General features: G+C 37.6%; 1 long non-coding RNA gene across 2 annotated transcripts; it reads left to right on the top strand.

Moving 5' to 3' along the window:
• The first annotated feature begins 2,275 nt into the window (after positions 1-2,275).
• On the top strand, positions 2,276-15,469 carry LOC138888766 (uncharacterized). 2 transcript variants are annotated; one of them, XR_011406279.1, is made up of 6 exons: positions 2,276-2,354; positions 2,550-2,642; positions 4,267-4,319; positions 12,032-12,184; positions 14,555-14,713; positions 15,217-15,469. It is a non-coding gene; the product is annotated as an uncharacterized lncRNA (long non-coding RNA). The 2 variants fall into 2 exon arrangements; XR_011406278.1 differs by having other exon boundaries at positions 2,303-2,435.
• Positions 15,470-15,640: the final 171 nt, after the last annotated feature.

Below are 15,640 nucleotides of genomic sequence, written 5' to 3'. Positions count from 1 at the left end.
TGATAAACATTATTATCGAACTTTCAATACCCCAAAATATCACCAAAGCACCATCTCTACGGCCCGTCCCCTTATCATATGCCCCCTGACTTTATACTCAACCGAAGACTGGAAGATAACTAAAAGTAATAGTTTTTCAAGGTAACACATTAACATGGACAACTAAACACACTATATATTTTTCATAATGAGCCAAGACAAGAACTGGAGTGCATAAGGACAGACAAGGTTATGTTTGAACACTTGGTTAATCCTCTATCAGCCAAAAAGAGTTAAATACAGAAAATTTTAATGACTATAAGAGAAACCAAATCCAGCACATTCCTGGAAATCTAAGACCTTGACTAACATGATATATGTCCTGATGATTGATAAGATGTTGGAGACAGAATGATAGTATTGTTCTAGTTGAAAGATCGGCTATAACTAGAGCAGATGGGGGTAAGATGTGTCATTGCACTAGAATTAATTTGTTCTGCTAGGTAGACAACGACAGGAAGGGATCATGTCTAGAGGACATATAATAGTCAAATCCATTATAAGCTAAAGTGCTAAACAGCAAAGAGCTAAGAAACCAAAAACACAATAACTAAATTACATGACAGTGGCAAGAAAAGATCATGTCTTGAGGACATATATCCCCCCCCCCCCCAAAGTTACAGTTCTTGCCCCTTGAGCAGTACCAAATTAATTAGAATAATTTTTGGTTGGCTTGGTTGGATAAGAAAATGAAGTATTTAACACCATTTGGAAAAAAAAAACAATTGGATTGGTAAGATATCTGCGATTGCTATTTATAACTTGACAAAGAGGAGAAACCAAATATCAAATGGTTAAATTAGAACAATGGCAAGAAGGGACATATGTTAAGGACAAATAATACTCAAATCCAGCATAAGCTAAACGACCAAGAGGGAAGAACCAAAAATCAAAAAACTAAATCAGTTGGCTCCGAGATCACTGATTAATAGAGCTCAATGTAAACTAAAACAACACTCAAAATCCTTGTCAAAATCCACCTCCCTCCTATATAAGTTAGTGGCGGAAAAATCTATTACCACATAAATTAGTGCCCTCAGTCTAACTATAAGATTTGATCTCTAGAAACCTGTCTTAAACTGATTTTAAGAACTGAAATAATGAATGAGAAAACCGAATGTCCTTTAATTTTCATTTTCCCAGAAGACTAAACCTGGGAAAATGAAACTTCAAAACAAACAGCTATGGTTGGATAAGAAAATGAAGTATTTAACACCATTTAGAAAAAAACCCATTTGGATTGGTAAAACATATGTGACTGCTATTTATAAGTTGACAAAGAGGAGAAACCAAATAGTTAAACTAGAAAACAATGGCAAGAAGGGACATATGTCAGGACGTATAATACTTAAATCCAGCATAAGCTAAACGACTAAGAGGGACGAAACCAAAAACTAAATCAGTTGGCTCTGAGATCACTGATTAATAGAGCTCAATGTAAACTTAACAACACTCAAGATCCTTGTCAAAATCCACCTCCCTCCTATATAAGTTAGTGGCGGAAAAATCTATTACCACATAAATTAGTGCCCTCAGCCTAACTATAAGATTTGATCTGTAGAAACCAGTCTTAAACTGATTTTAAGAACTGAAATAATGAATGAGAAAACCGAATGTCCTTTAATTTTCATTTTCCCAGAAGACTAAACCTGGGAAAATGAAACCTCAAAACAAACAGCCACTTATGATACCTCAAAATAACAAATTTGCCAGAATTCATATAGAAGACCCTAAACTAAATACACGTCCATCCCTAATAAGCGAATTTGAAACGAAAACGAAACGAAAAGTGTGAAAGCAATCAAATCAGTGTTAAGGAGACCAAAATATCTTAACTTTATATCACAAAAACAAAAAAGAGAGGAAGCGGATTGCTTACTGGGTTTCTGAGGCTTGCCATCGACCCATTTGGAGATGGAGTAGTGGACCTTTTCCCGAGTCAAGGCTTCGGTCTTGTAGGGTTCCTTAAGGCAGTTCCTGACCAGGTTGGCACACAGATTCGAGTATGTTATGTAAGTCATCCCCGCCGCTCTCCAAAAGGGTGCCGCTGCATTCGACGCCATTTCTCCTCCTTCACTTTCTTCGATTGACCGGAACGGATTACTACGCTGTTTGTAACGGGGCTCCGTTATTATACCAGGGTAATGTTTCTATTACTATAATACCCTTGAAATGTTCCTGAAATTGAGGGTAATTTCGTCAATTACTGACAAGCCACTTGCTTCCTTCAGAGTCGATGGATCTCACTCGCCCTCTAATTTCTATTTTGGTATGGAGGATTAAACAAGAACTTCCTTTTATTGACAAAGCATAAGGTAAACGAGGCCTTTCGTCGGTGTTTTACTTATTCCCATTATGTGTAGAACATTCGAAATAGGAAAACCGTAATTCGTCAGGTATTTTTATTTTAATATTTGACAGAAATTAGTGGTTCTTCAGGTAAATTAATAAGCTTTTTTATTGGCCCCTTTTTATTTGTTATTTATTTTATACCTCTCTTTGTTTGACAGAATGAAGAAAAGGTAATTTGGGGTTCTAGTTCAGTTTATTGAGATGCTTATGAAAATCAAGGTGAATTTCTAGAAACAGGAAAATATGGAAAGGTATTGAACTGGTTCCCACTTATGTTTAAACTAGTATGGTTATTTATTTATTTATTTATATATTTTGATAGGTGTTCTTGTTAAAGTAATTGTAGACTCACATTACTACTTTTGGATTTTGGTAATCTCTTGCATTGCTTCAGCACGTGTTAACTGCATAGCTTTAGCTTGTTCAAAATTTGACTGTATCTGGGAATTTAGTTCTATTCTCATTGTCGCCTAATGTCTCGTGTATTAGAATTGTTGGCACTTGATGAATGCCTGCCTTTTGAGGCGCCCTTAATGGGTCAACAATGTAGGTATAAACCTTCTCAAGATGTCACTATAGTGCTTGATTAGATGCGTCTTTCTTGTTTTATTTTGTTTCGGTAGTGGTTTGGGGATAGAGGGCAGAGGAAGTCTACCTTGCTTTGGGTACCGCTATATTGATCAAGCCTGATCAATTGAACACTAAAGTTTGGATTGCGCTTTATTAATGCCTATAAGTAGGATTATATCTGTAAAAAGAAATTAGTCAAGGATTTTCTAATCTGGGGCTTATTTCAATTCCGTGCTTACTTGGGAGAACCAATAGATGGAAAACAAATAGGCTGCATTTATTACTTTTTCAGTCTGTAATCTAGTCACTGGATTGCTTTATTGATAACTAAGTAACTGGCTTGGTTAGAAAACCCCTAAAGCCTACAAATATTTTCACCTTGGTTGTGTCATCTCAAAACAGAAGATTTAACATAGAACAACAGTTTCAACTCTTGAGTGGTGAAAAAAAAACACTAAAATGGGAGAGAACACGGGCAAGGATCCTATTGGTAAGGGGATGGATCAGACATGTGTGCTTGCCCTCGAGGCACCTTCACTTTCTGGTAGTTCGGCTAGGCCTCGACGTCCCAGAAAGATGAAAGCTCGCACTGATGGTACTGGCTATCCAATTTTTGTTTGGTTGTATAATTGTTGATTTTTTTTAGTTTTGTTTCACATATGTCCCGTGTCTTCAAAACCCCGAGATTTTGCAGAATCTCTACTAAGGAAAGAAAAGGATTATGGAAAATGGTGTCTTTCTTTTTCACCCTCTCCCACTCAAAAGGAGTAGGAGTGTGGTTTTATATCTTTTTCCCATCCACTTTATCAGCCAAAAAGGGAAAAGGAAGAAAATTTGGACACCATCCCCCTGATGAAAAAAAAAGAAAAAAAAAAGTTGGAAAGCAAGTTGAATGTACAAATTCTATTGTTACTAGTTGCACAACCTATGCTCTTTTAAAATTTCTATTGCTCAAAGTATTTTTCATGAGGTCAGGTTGAATGTGTCTATGCAGAAAGAATAAAGAGGACTGCGTGTTATGTGTCTCAAAGCTCTCTAACTTATAATCCCCATTTGCTTTGCGATCTAATGCTGTTAATTTTGGTGGGGACTAATGCTTTTGTGCTGCCCAGATCATATGGTTCTATAGATATATGCTTTTTCTAGAACTATTTGCATATTTTACATTGATGCTCCTCGACACGTATGTCATATTCAATGCTTCTGTCAGTTGAATATTTATGCTGTGCCTGTAACAGAACATTCATGTAATACTCCATATATAAATTCTGAAACTAAACACTCTTATTACATTTATTCTTGCAGAACCAAAGCATGAAGGGTTACTTGCGGATTCCTTGATTATCAATCCAGGAGAGGTCTCATTTTTGTACTTCTCCAGTGTTCATATTCTTTTGGACATGAAAAGCTTTCTTGTTCTGTGTGCTATTTTCTTCTCTAACATTGGTGTATTTCTTGCCTTGTCTATTTGTGAAAGAAAAGTATATCTCTTACCTTGTCATCTAGTATGCTTTTGTTCTGGTGCAATCCATAATTATCTGGTTGTCCTTTTCATGTAATGCGTTTCCGATTCCACCAAGTGTGCTTCTGTCTCCTTGATTTAGTTGCTTCATCATCTTCATAATGACAATATGGCATTGCTTTGTGGATGGAGACTTTGACTTTTAGCATGGTAAATTGAACCAAGGAGCTGAATTTTAATAACTGTAAATGGACAATGGATGGAGACTAAGGCCATAAGTTTTATGCTCATTCTTTGAAATGGATAAGTTTTATGCTCACTATCTTCTAAGAAGGTGACTTTTTCTTTTCGTTCGCTCAAATCATTCTTTGCTGCTGATGGTTTCTTGTCACTGCCAAAACCTAAAAGCATAGAGCCGAACCTTCCACAAAGTTCTCATTCTGTTTATAAAACCTTCATTTCCTAACCAAACCACTAAACACTGTTTATATCACAGTTAAAGTTTTGGAAGCTTTCTAGAATCTCATACTGTTGATCAAACCTTTCAGCTAAAGATCCTTTGTCCGTGGTCTGTCCTAGAAACTTGGGCTTAAACTGCATGTATCCTTTTCATATGGCTCTTTGTGTTTCCGACAACATTTTCAAGCAGGTTAAAGTACTTGCAATCCTTGAAACCAATATTTTTCTAAAATAACAGTGGCATCCGGGCCAATGTACGTGCCCCTCAACTATTTCCACTGAGTACTTGCATCCATCCATCAATATAGGTGTGAGAAGGCACGAGAGAAAATATGATATATTGATATTATGTGTCTAATGCAATACAAGATGTGCTAATTTATAGCTACTCTATACAAAAGGCATACTACAACTATTCCAATGTGGGACAATTACATATCTATATCTAACACTCCCCTCAAGCCGGAGCATACAAATCATATGTACCGAGCTTGTTACATATATAACCAATGCGAGGACCGGTGAGGGACTTGGTGAAAATATCTGCAAGTTGATCATTCGACCTCACAAACTTCGTAGTAATATCTCCTGAAAGTATTTTCTCTCTTACGAAGTGACAATCAATCTCAATGTGTTTAGTTCTCTCATGAAACATCGGATTTGATGCAATATGAAGGGCAGCTTGATTGTCGCACACAAGTTCCATTTGACTGATTTCACCAAATTTCAACTCATTGAGCAATTATTTGGTCCAGACTAGTTCACATGTGCCATAGCCATTGCTCGATATTCTGCTTCTGCACTAGACCAAGCAACTACATTCTGTTTCTTGTTTTTCCAGGACACCAAATTTTCTCCTACTAAAACACAATATCCAAACGTAGAACGTCTATCAAATAGTAATCCTGTCCAATCAGCATCTGAGTACCCAACGATCTGCTCATGACCTCGATCCTCAAACAGTAATCCTTTGCCTGGAGCCGATTTTATTTACCGGATAATGCGGACGACTGCATCCCAATGACTATCACAGGGAGAATTCATAAACTGACTTACAACACTCACAGGATAAGAAATGTCGGGTCTAGTAACTGTGAGATAATTTAATTTACCAACCAGCCGCCTATAGCTTGCAGGATCGCTAAGCGGCTCCCCCTGTCCTGACAGAAGTTTAGAATTCGGATCCATCGGAGTGTCAACAGGTCTGCAACCTATCATCCCTGTCTCCTCAAGAATGTCTAAAGTATATTTCCTTTGAGAAATAACAATACCTGAGCTAGATTGAGCAACCTCAATACCTAGAAAGTACTTCAATCTGCCTAGATCCTTAGTTTGAAAATGATGGAAGAGATGCTTCTTCAGATTAGTAATACCATCCTGATCATTACTAGTAATAACAATATCATCAACATAGACTACCATATAAATACATAGACTTGAAGCAGAGTGCCGATAAAACACAGAGTGATCAGCTTCACTACGAGTCATGCCAAACTCCTGGATAACCGTGCTGAACTTACCAAACCAGGCTCGAGGAGACTGCTTAAGACCATAAAGTGACCGACGCAAGCGACATACAAGGCCACGAGACTCCCCTAAGCAACAAAACCAGGTGGTTGCTCCATATAAACCTCATCATCAAGATCACCGTGAAGAAAGACATCTTAATGTCCAGCTGATAGAGGGGCCAATGACGAACCGCAACCATGGATAGAAAAAGGCGGACTGATGTCACTTTACCCACAGGAGAGAAGGTATCACTGTAATCGAGCCCAAATATCTGAGTATATCCTTTGGCAACAAGACGGGCCTTAAGCCGATCAATTTGGCCATCGGGACCAACTTTGATTGCATAAACCCTGACAACCAACAATAGATTTACCTGAAGGAAGAGGAACAAGCTCCCAAGTACCACTTGTATGTAAAGCAGACATCTCGTCACTCATAGCCTGTCGCCATCCTGGATGAGATAACGCTTCACCTGTAGACTTAGGGATGGAAACCGAGCACAAAGAAGATATAAAAGCATAATGGGGAGATGACAGACAATGATAACTCAAACCAACATAATGAGGATTAGGGTTAAGTGTGGTCCGTATACCTTTTCGAAGTGCAATCGGTGTACTAGGAGCAGGGTCCGCAGTAGGAGCTGGGTCAGGTGCAGGACGAGAACCAGTTGGGCTTGATGTAGGGCGCAGACGACGATGATAAGTCAAGAGTGGTGTTCCTGTGACTGGGGAACTAGGAGGAACAACACTAGACTCCTCAATGGTTAGTATGGGTGAAACCTCTGTGTTCGAAGGTAGAGGAAGAGCTATAGGAAACTCCTCAAAGGTCGGTATAGGTAAGTCCTTAGATATATCATGGTGGTCAGCAGAAGCAAAGAAAGGTTTAAACTCAAAAAATGTGACGTCAGCTGACATAAGGTACCTACGAAGATCAGGTGAATAACAACAATATCCCTTCTGAATACGAGAATAGCCAAGGAAGACACACTTGAGAGCACGAGGAGCTAACTTATCTTTCCCAAGGGCTAAGTTATGAACAAAACATATGCTCCCAAAAACACGAGGTGGAAGAGGATATAAGGCTTATTGGGGAAACAATACTGAATGCGGAATCTGATCCTTGATGGGAGATGAAGGCATCCTATTTATCAAATAACAAGCTGTGAGAACTGCATCGCCCCAAAAATGCAACGGAACACGAGATTCAATTAGAAGTGTGCGGGCAGTCTCAATAAGGTGCCTATTATTTCTCTCTGCAACCCCATTTTGCTGAGGGGTATAAGGACAAGATGTCTGATGAATAATTCCATGGGAAGTCATAAACTGCTGAAACTGAGAAAATACATATTCTAAGGCATTATCACTGCGAAAAATACGAATAGAGACACCAAATTGATTTTTTATTTCAGCACAAAAACTCTGGAATATAGAGAATAACTCAGAACGATCTTTCATTAAGAAAAGCCAAGTACATCTTGAGTAATCATCAATGAAACTAACAAAATAACGAAATCCCAAGGTTGAACTGACTCTATTAGGACCCATATATCAGAATGAACCAAGGAGAAAACAGACTTTGCATGACTCTCAACACTACGCGAAAAGGAAGCTCGGGTATGTTTCCCAAGCTGACACGACTCACAATCTATTGTAGACAAACTGGATAAACTAGGCACCATCTTCTGAAGTTTGGATAAACTTGGATGTCCTAAACGACAGTGGATTAGGTCCGGAGGATCGGTAACTAGACATGTTGTGGAAGGACTGAGTGAATTAAGGTAGTAAAGGCCTTCTGATTCACGTCCTGTACCAATTGTCTGTCCCGTACTGCGGTCCTGCATAATAAAAGAATCATCAGTAAAATATATACCACAATGGAGGGCACGAGTCAAACGACTAACAGATACAAGACTAAAAGGACAACCAGGGACATAAAGAACGGAATCTAGAGTGATAGAAGACAATGAATTAGCTTGTCCAACTCCTTGTGCCTTAGTTTGACATCCATTGGCTAAAGTAACAGTGGGAAGAGACTGTGAATATACAATATTCGACAAAAGTGATTTATTACCAGAGATGTGATCATAAGCGCCCGAGTCCATGACCCACGGTCCAAGAGTACTAGACTGGGAAACACAAGCAAAAGAATTACTAGCAACAAGAGTATCAGTCTGGGCAACTAAGGCTACTTGTGGAGATGTCTGCTTACTTGCTCGATACTGAAGGAGCTCATTATATTCTTCTTTAGATACAGAAAAACCTTGGTTACCTGTAGTCTCGGTCTGAGCAACGTAAGCATTTTTGGGTGGACGACCATGTAAGGAATAACACATTTCACGAGTGTGTCCAAGTTTGTGACAATAAGAACACTTGTGTCTAGATCTCCCAAAATGACCTCGTCCTCCTCTGTTCTCCATAGTTTGAGACGCCCGAACATCCACTGTCTGCGATGCGAGAACAGAGGAATCAAGTATTTGTGATGAGATCAGTGGGTGGCTTGGTACTGCAGCAAGGTGGAGTAATCGAGAGAATAATTCATCAACTGTAGGAACAGTCGGACTAGCCAAAATCTGGTCTCGCACTGAATCAAGATCATTAGGAAGTCCAGCGAGTGTAAGAACTAGAAACATCTTTTGTCGTTGCTCTTGTTGTTTTGCCACACTAGCAGAAACTGGCATTAATGTCTCCAATTCCTCCATGACTGCTTGTACTTGACCCAAGTAAGTAGACATATCTAATTCTTGCTTCTTTAAGTTTGTCATCCGTGATATCACATCATAGAAGCGAGATATGTCATTAGTGTATAAGGTATGAGCCTTTGCCCAAACCAAATAACATGTCTGGAATGGACGAAACAAAAGCATCAACTTGGAATCAATAGAACGCCACAAGATGCTACATAATTGAGCATCAATCTTTGCGCAAAGCGCTATCGCCTTTTCATCTCCTTCGCTAGACTGTTTAATTCGATGATCTTGAACACCTTGACCTTTACACCACAACTCGACAGATGAAGCCCAAGCTAAGTAGTTTGAACCTCCCATTAAAGGTTCCGAAGTAATCATAACACTAGAGCTTCCAGAACTATGTTTTTAGACCCAAAAGCATCAATTCCCAAAGACATCGTTGCAAATTATTACCAAATTAGAGAAATAATCAAATGTAATCCACTGAAACAGAGTAAAGAACAGTGAAACAGAATAAGGAAATACTGTAGCAGTCGGAATATTACTGCAGCAGTCGGAATAGTACTATAGCTGCTGGAAAAATTCAAAGTGGTCGGAATGACATAAAAACAGTAGGGGTAGGATCGGAATTACCAGACGACCCAACTGTTCTGAAGAAACGTTTTCAAAAAATGGCCGGAAGTCCACTTTTGAAATCACTATTCACGTCGGAAAAATATAAAAGTTGTCGGAATTTGGTGTAACCTGGATGGGTAGGCTCAGAATTGCAAGGGGAACAATTTGTCCGGAAGAGTCGTCGCCAAAAAATGGCCGGAAGGTGGCCCACGCAACGTCGGAACTTCGCCGGAGAATTTTCTTCCGGTGGCGAGTGGGGCACGTGGAGGGTATTCTGATGGAGATTTTTTTATGGGTTGGTCGCCGGAGCCCGATCTACTTCGTGGTGGTGTTGGTTTTTGCACAACACTGACGAAAAATGGCTTTTTTTACTTGCGGCAGACCTGCCGGAAAAAGGCTTCCGGTCAACTGATTTTCCTTCCCGGAGTCGCTGGAATTTATGCACAGCGATAAATCTCTCACGATTGCTCTGATACCATGTGAGAAGGCACGGGAGAAAATATGATATATTGATATTGTGTGTCTAATGCAATACAAGATGTGCTAATTTATAGCTACTCTATACAAAGGGCATACTACACCTATTCCAATGTGGGACAATTACATATCTATATCTAACAATAGGTACCGTATAACTTTGCCCCCATTGACTTAGGTGGATATGAATAAATCACTTAGCTTTTTATTTCTGTTGGGATTCAAACCCTGGTCTCCCGTGGTCTTCATTCTAACACCTTTGGGCTACTCCCAGAAACACAATTTCACTGTTGATATCTTGACTGCTTACCTATTGTATGACTTTCCATTAGCAAGTCTAACTGTTTTGTCTCTGGCCATGATAGAGGTGTCACTTTTCGACGTTTTATGTAGAAATTTAGTGCAAAACCATACTCAAAATTAGGAGACTATAATTCTCTTTGGAGCTTCTTGCCTCGTAAGGGAACTTGCTAAATAATAGAAGAAGGAATATTTTAGTTTTGATAGATTAGTGGCAAGAATTCTTCCAGAGGTAATATTTCACTATTTGTTGAAAAATCATTTTCTGCCTAGGTGCTGAGTAATAATGTCAGAAGCTCGCTGGAAGGAAGATGCAATGCTTATTAAGCATCTGAATTTACAAAAAAAAAAGGAAGAAAAGAAAAGAAGTAAATAAATATAAAGTTTACAACAATTACTGTACTACCTGAAATTATTAAGTCTTACAAAAACCCTACATCACCCGTGTCTTTGACATTTTACTATTGCAATTCTGACTTTATTATCCTCCAGTCGCTACATGTACCTTATGTAAGTAATTTTCAACGCTCAATATTATAATATTAAAAGAAGAATTGATTAAGTTCTCATTCGTAAACAGAAGGCACCCATTGGTGTTTGAAGATTACATTACTGGCTTGACCATTATATATTGCTGTATCTTTTATGCAGTTGGAAATGCCTCTTTTGGCATACTAGCTTAGTGTTATCTAATACGTGGATCATTATGATCTTGAATTTTTTTTTGGATACATTACTTATGTGTAGTACTGTTGGTGTAGGTTATATTAGGTAGTTGTGTATATTGAATCAATCAAGTATGCCTCAATCCTAAACAAGTTGAGGTCAGATACATATATGTGACATCATCGAGAAAATCAGGTCATATGGAACAAAAACTGCTATTCGTGAAGCATATCTCTAGGGTTTTAAATATGCTTGCAGAAAACCCGACATGCACTTTTGTTCCCTGACAAATAAGAGTGAAAGTAGTTAGGGTAATAAATTTGTTACATAAGCTTTAATTTTTAAATTTTGGATCAATGATGTGGCTGATATATTCTATAGTAATAACAAAGGATGTGGGTTTTCTACCTTATTTTATAAGCCTAGAGGCCTAAAGGATAATTGCAATGGCCTTCCAGATGGCGGTAAACGAAAAATATAGACAAGAATATGAACTTAAAAAAAATAGGAATGTGAAATGCTACGTAGCTCGGGGCGGTCATCACGATGTTTTCTCCTCCCTCCATTTGTTAGACATTCTAAATTTAGCCATCCTGTTGAATGGTAGTAAAAGACTAACGTGGTTTGATGTATTATGTCTTGTTTTATAACTTCTCTATGGGTAGTAGCAATCAGTGAAGACCAGTTAGATTGCTGACCTTCTGTTAATCTTCCCAATGGTTGTCATGTTCATTAGTTTATTACCGCTTCAGATTTGTTTGATAATGAATTGGAAATGTACTTCTTTCATGTTCTCCATTTTCTTTTGACTAAGCAATTAGGTTTTTTATAAAAGTAGGCAAGCCGTATATAGTTGGTGATAGAAGTGCACTCAAAGAACTCCGTTTACCTTTCAGGATGTTGGAGAAAAAGTTCTGTCTTATTTTCGGAACAGCACCAATAATTCTGCTAGTTTCCTTGGTCGCACGCAGACGGGCATTATCTTGTCAGCTATTGGTTCAGTTTTGGACCCGATAATGGATACAGAAAATTCATCAGCTTCAGATAAGGTACCTGATTATCTTATTTGCGTTATTTCTGTTTGCATCTCAAGAGTTTATTCCAAAGCAACAATCGTGCCAGATCATTACAAGGAACTATAATGGATTGCAGATAGCGAATCTCTGTTTTTCTCCTTTAATAGGTAGTGCGCATAATGTGTTCTCTAGATATGCAAAGGAGATTTCTAATGTTATGTGTGTAAGAATTCTTACTGGTAAGAGGACTCATTAGGTTTAGAAGCTACGTTTTGTGTTCTAAATGCTAGAGCCTAATAAGGCGTGACTTCGAAATAATGCATTTAACTTAAATGATTTCCTTGGGATTTAGAAGGCAAATCTAGATTTAATACAGCTTCAGAAGGCTAAGCTAAACTCAAGCCTGCTAGGCTTCTTTATTTATGTTAGCTGAGCTCAAATGTGAGTCGAGCTGTATGGTGTTTGAAGTTTTGACTTATGGGCAAGTCACGAAATGGATACACCAATCTGGGGTCTAAAGTGGTGAGTTTGCTCCACTAACGTTAAAATGGATTAGTGTTTCTTTAATACAAGGCAGAGAAAGAATAATGAACAGAAGCGTGTCAATGGAGCCATTCCCGTTCAACGAGTTACATGTGTACATATATGCTCTTGAGTTGGTTTGGAGACTGAGATGGTACCTATTCTGTTCCTTTTCTTTTTCTTTGTCGGGTGGGACCAGGAAGGAAGTCGAAACAAAGATTTGAAGTGTGTTTGACATTTATTGACGTTTCTGGTCTTTGATCCTCTTGTAGTTAAATTGGAATAAAAGTTGTTGATGGTAATCTCAAAAAGGGAATTTCTTTTTCTTCAGTGAGATAAGTGGGAATCCATTCATTGCACTCGACGAGTGTGCATGGTTGGTCTAAAGATACTGAACATATTAGGCACCACAATAATTAGCATTTGTTAAGCTAATAAGATAAACTCAATATACTTTAAACTAGTTAGGATCCCGTAGCTAAGGAAGTCTTAACGACTCCAGTTTCATAAGATACTTAAACTAAAATGTTATGACACTCTCATTATAGATACTATAATTAGCATTCATTAGAATCGACGAGTATGCATGGTTGGTCAAAAGGGTTTAAACACATTACTGCCACAATAATTAGCATTGGATAAGTTAATAAAATAAATTTAATATTTCGCAAACAATTAAGATGATGTAGCTAAGGAATTATCAACTATTAAGTTTCATAAATTAGATATACTAAAGTATTGTGATAACTCAAAAAAAAAAAAAAAAAAGATGTTCAATATGGATAAAAATATTTGTAGTAGTAAATACTCTCTCTGCCCTGTAGGAGTGTCATGTTTCCTCATGAAAAATCCATTTGCCTAACCTAAATAGCACTATTCCAAGATCATTAAGTTGTTTTATTGAGAGTATAACGTAGACGTTTTAGTAACTACATAAAAAATTCGGCATCTTAATTTAGCACAGATAATCTAAACAGTTGTTGTGGTAATTAGATACGAATATATCTTTACATTTTCTCACTTATAATTGTGGTAATCTGTAAACTGTTGTTTTGAAATCTATTAACTTTAATATTAGAAAGGGTGTACACCAAGTCTGTTCTTGGAAAGTGTGTTAAGTACGGCGCTTATTTACTAAATAGTAGTCCTCCTTCCTCTTTATCAAAATAGTCCTCCTTCCTAATTTTTGTAACAGACTTTCAATTTGGAAGTGTTGAATTGTGTAAAATGCCCCATTAAAGGTTTAAACATGCTTTGTCATGTGCAGACCTGTTTCTTCTGGGACAAATACCTGAAATAACTGTCTATGGGTTGCTTAGACTCCAATCTGAACCTCAAAATCTTTGACATATAAATGATATTATTTTGCTCGACTTTCACGAGTTTTATGCTTGAACTTCATTTTTCAACTCAATTAATTATGATGTCATGTTTCCCTATGAACTAACCTTTTAATTATATTAATATTTCTTATGTGATGTTTCCCTACTTTCCTAAAGACTAACCTTTTTAATTATCTTCTATTATTTGAGTCAAATATAGATATTAGACTCCACAACTCGTGCAAACTGTATCACTTAAATGGAAGGTTAGTAATAATAAGGATCTTGACTGTAATTATGAAGTTTCTGAAATAAACTATTTAAAATTAGGAGTGCCCTTCCATACCTCTTGGAATTTTTTGTTGAAGGCACTGTTTTGGAGAAGGAAAATAACCAATAGTATAAAAAGATATATATCAATTATAAGGCACTGTTATGTTGCTCATTCTGCTTATCAAATTTCATCGTTGGTTAACCATTCTTACTCTGTAAATCGGAATAATGGAATTTACCTATCTTGAACTCTTAAGATACTTATCTTATACATGTCATCCTGCAGGGTTCATTTTCAATAATAAAGCTTCAGGGAAAGTATATTATATCTGAAGATGGTCAAGTTCAGCAAGAAGGACCACTGACTATACTCTGTGCTGGTTCATCTGGTGTTGCTGTTGGAGGTCGAGTTAATGGTCATCTGGTTGCAGCAAACCTGGTCCAGGTTCTTACTACTTCTTTGATGCCAAAATTACCACTTCCTTTTTCAGAATATCTGTTGGTGCCAAGTGCCAACTATGAATTTGAAGTGTCAGATTCTATTTCACTCAAATAAGTACTATTATGAAGCATTTATGGAGGACTCACTTATATCCTGCAAGTTTAAATAGAATAGTTATTATCTCGGACATGAATCTTGTATTTTGTTTCTCCTTTTTTGGTTCTAAGCTTCTCCAGGTTAATGTAGATTAAAAGGTCCATCCCAGTAGTTTCAATTATTCTTTTTCCTCTTGTTCTTGTTGTGGATGAGTTTTACGTAGGCTCAATGCATAGTAATTTCCTTCACCCCCCCCCCCCAAGGGTGCTTGTAGCCAAATTCCTATTACACACCCCTCCTTCACGTGGAGCCTTATACACACCAAACATTTCCTCGAGTGTGTCTAAGCTTTTTATGTAAGCATTATTATCATGAAGTCATGAATGATGTCTAATTTGGTGTCCTTGCAGGTTATGGTGGGTCATTTCTGCGCATAAACCAAGAGAAGGTGAAGCGAAAATTTGAAGAGCTGCAAGCACCGCTTGTTTTGCTAGTTTTGTTTCTCCATCAACATCTGTGCTTTCTATTCTTCTTTGGTTATACTTTGAAACAAAAAATGGATTAGTTACCTTTCATGTTGGTTTCTCTTGACATTGACCAGGATAGTCCAACTAAAAAGCTTAATGTTTATTGATGGAAAACCTTAAAATTTCTTTTGGATGATCTTCTGTAGTTGAGTACCTTTTTTTGTAGGGCGAGTATTTGCATTTTGCAGGAAATGTCCTAGTTTTTTTTGTCTTTATGGAGCCCGGTTTATTTAGAGCAAAAATACAGTTAAGAGTCAGGAAATGTTCTAGTGTTTTTCCGAGGTTGCATGATATGTTCCTTCCTTAA

Source organism: Nicotiana sylvestris, chromosome 3 (assembly GCF_000393655.2).
Source record: "Nicotiana sylvestris chromosome 3, ASM39365v2, whole genome shotgun sequence".
Lineage (NCBI taxonomy): Eukaryota > Viridiplantae > Streptophyta > Magnoliopsida > Solanales > Solanaceae > Nicotiana > Nicotiana sylvestris.
Note: the sequence above shows the minus strand (reverse complement) of the source record. Positions and strands in the feature narration are given on the sequence as shown.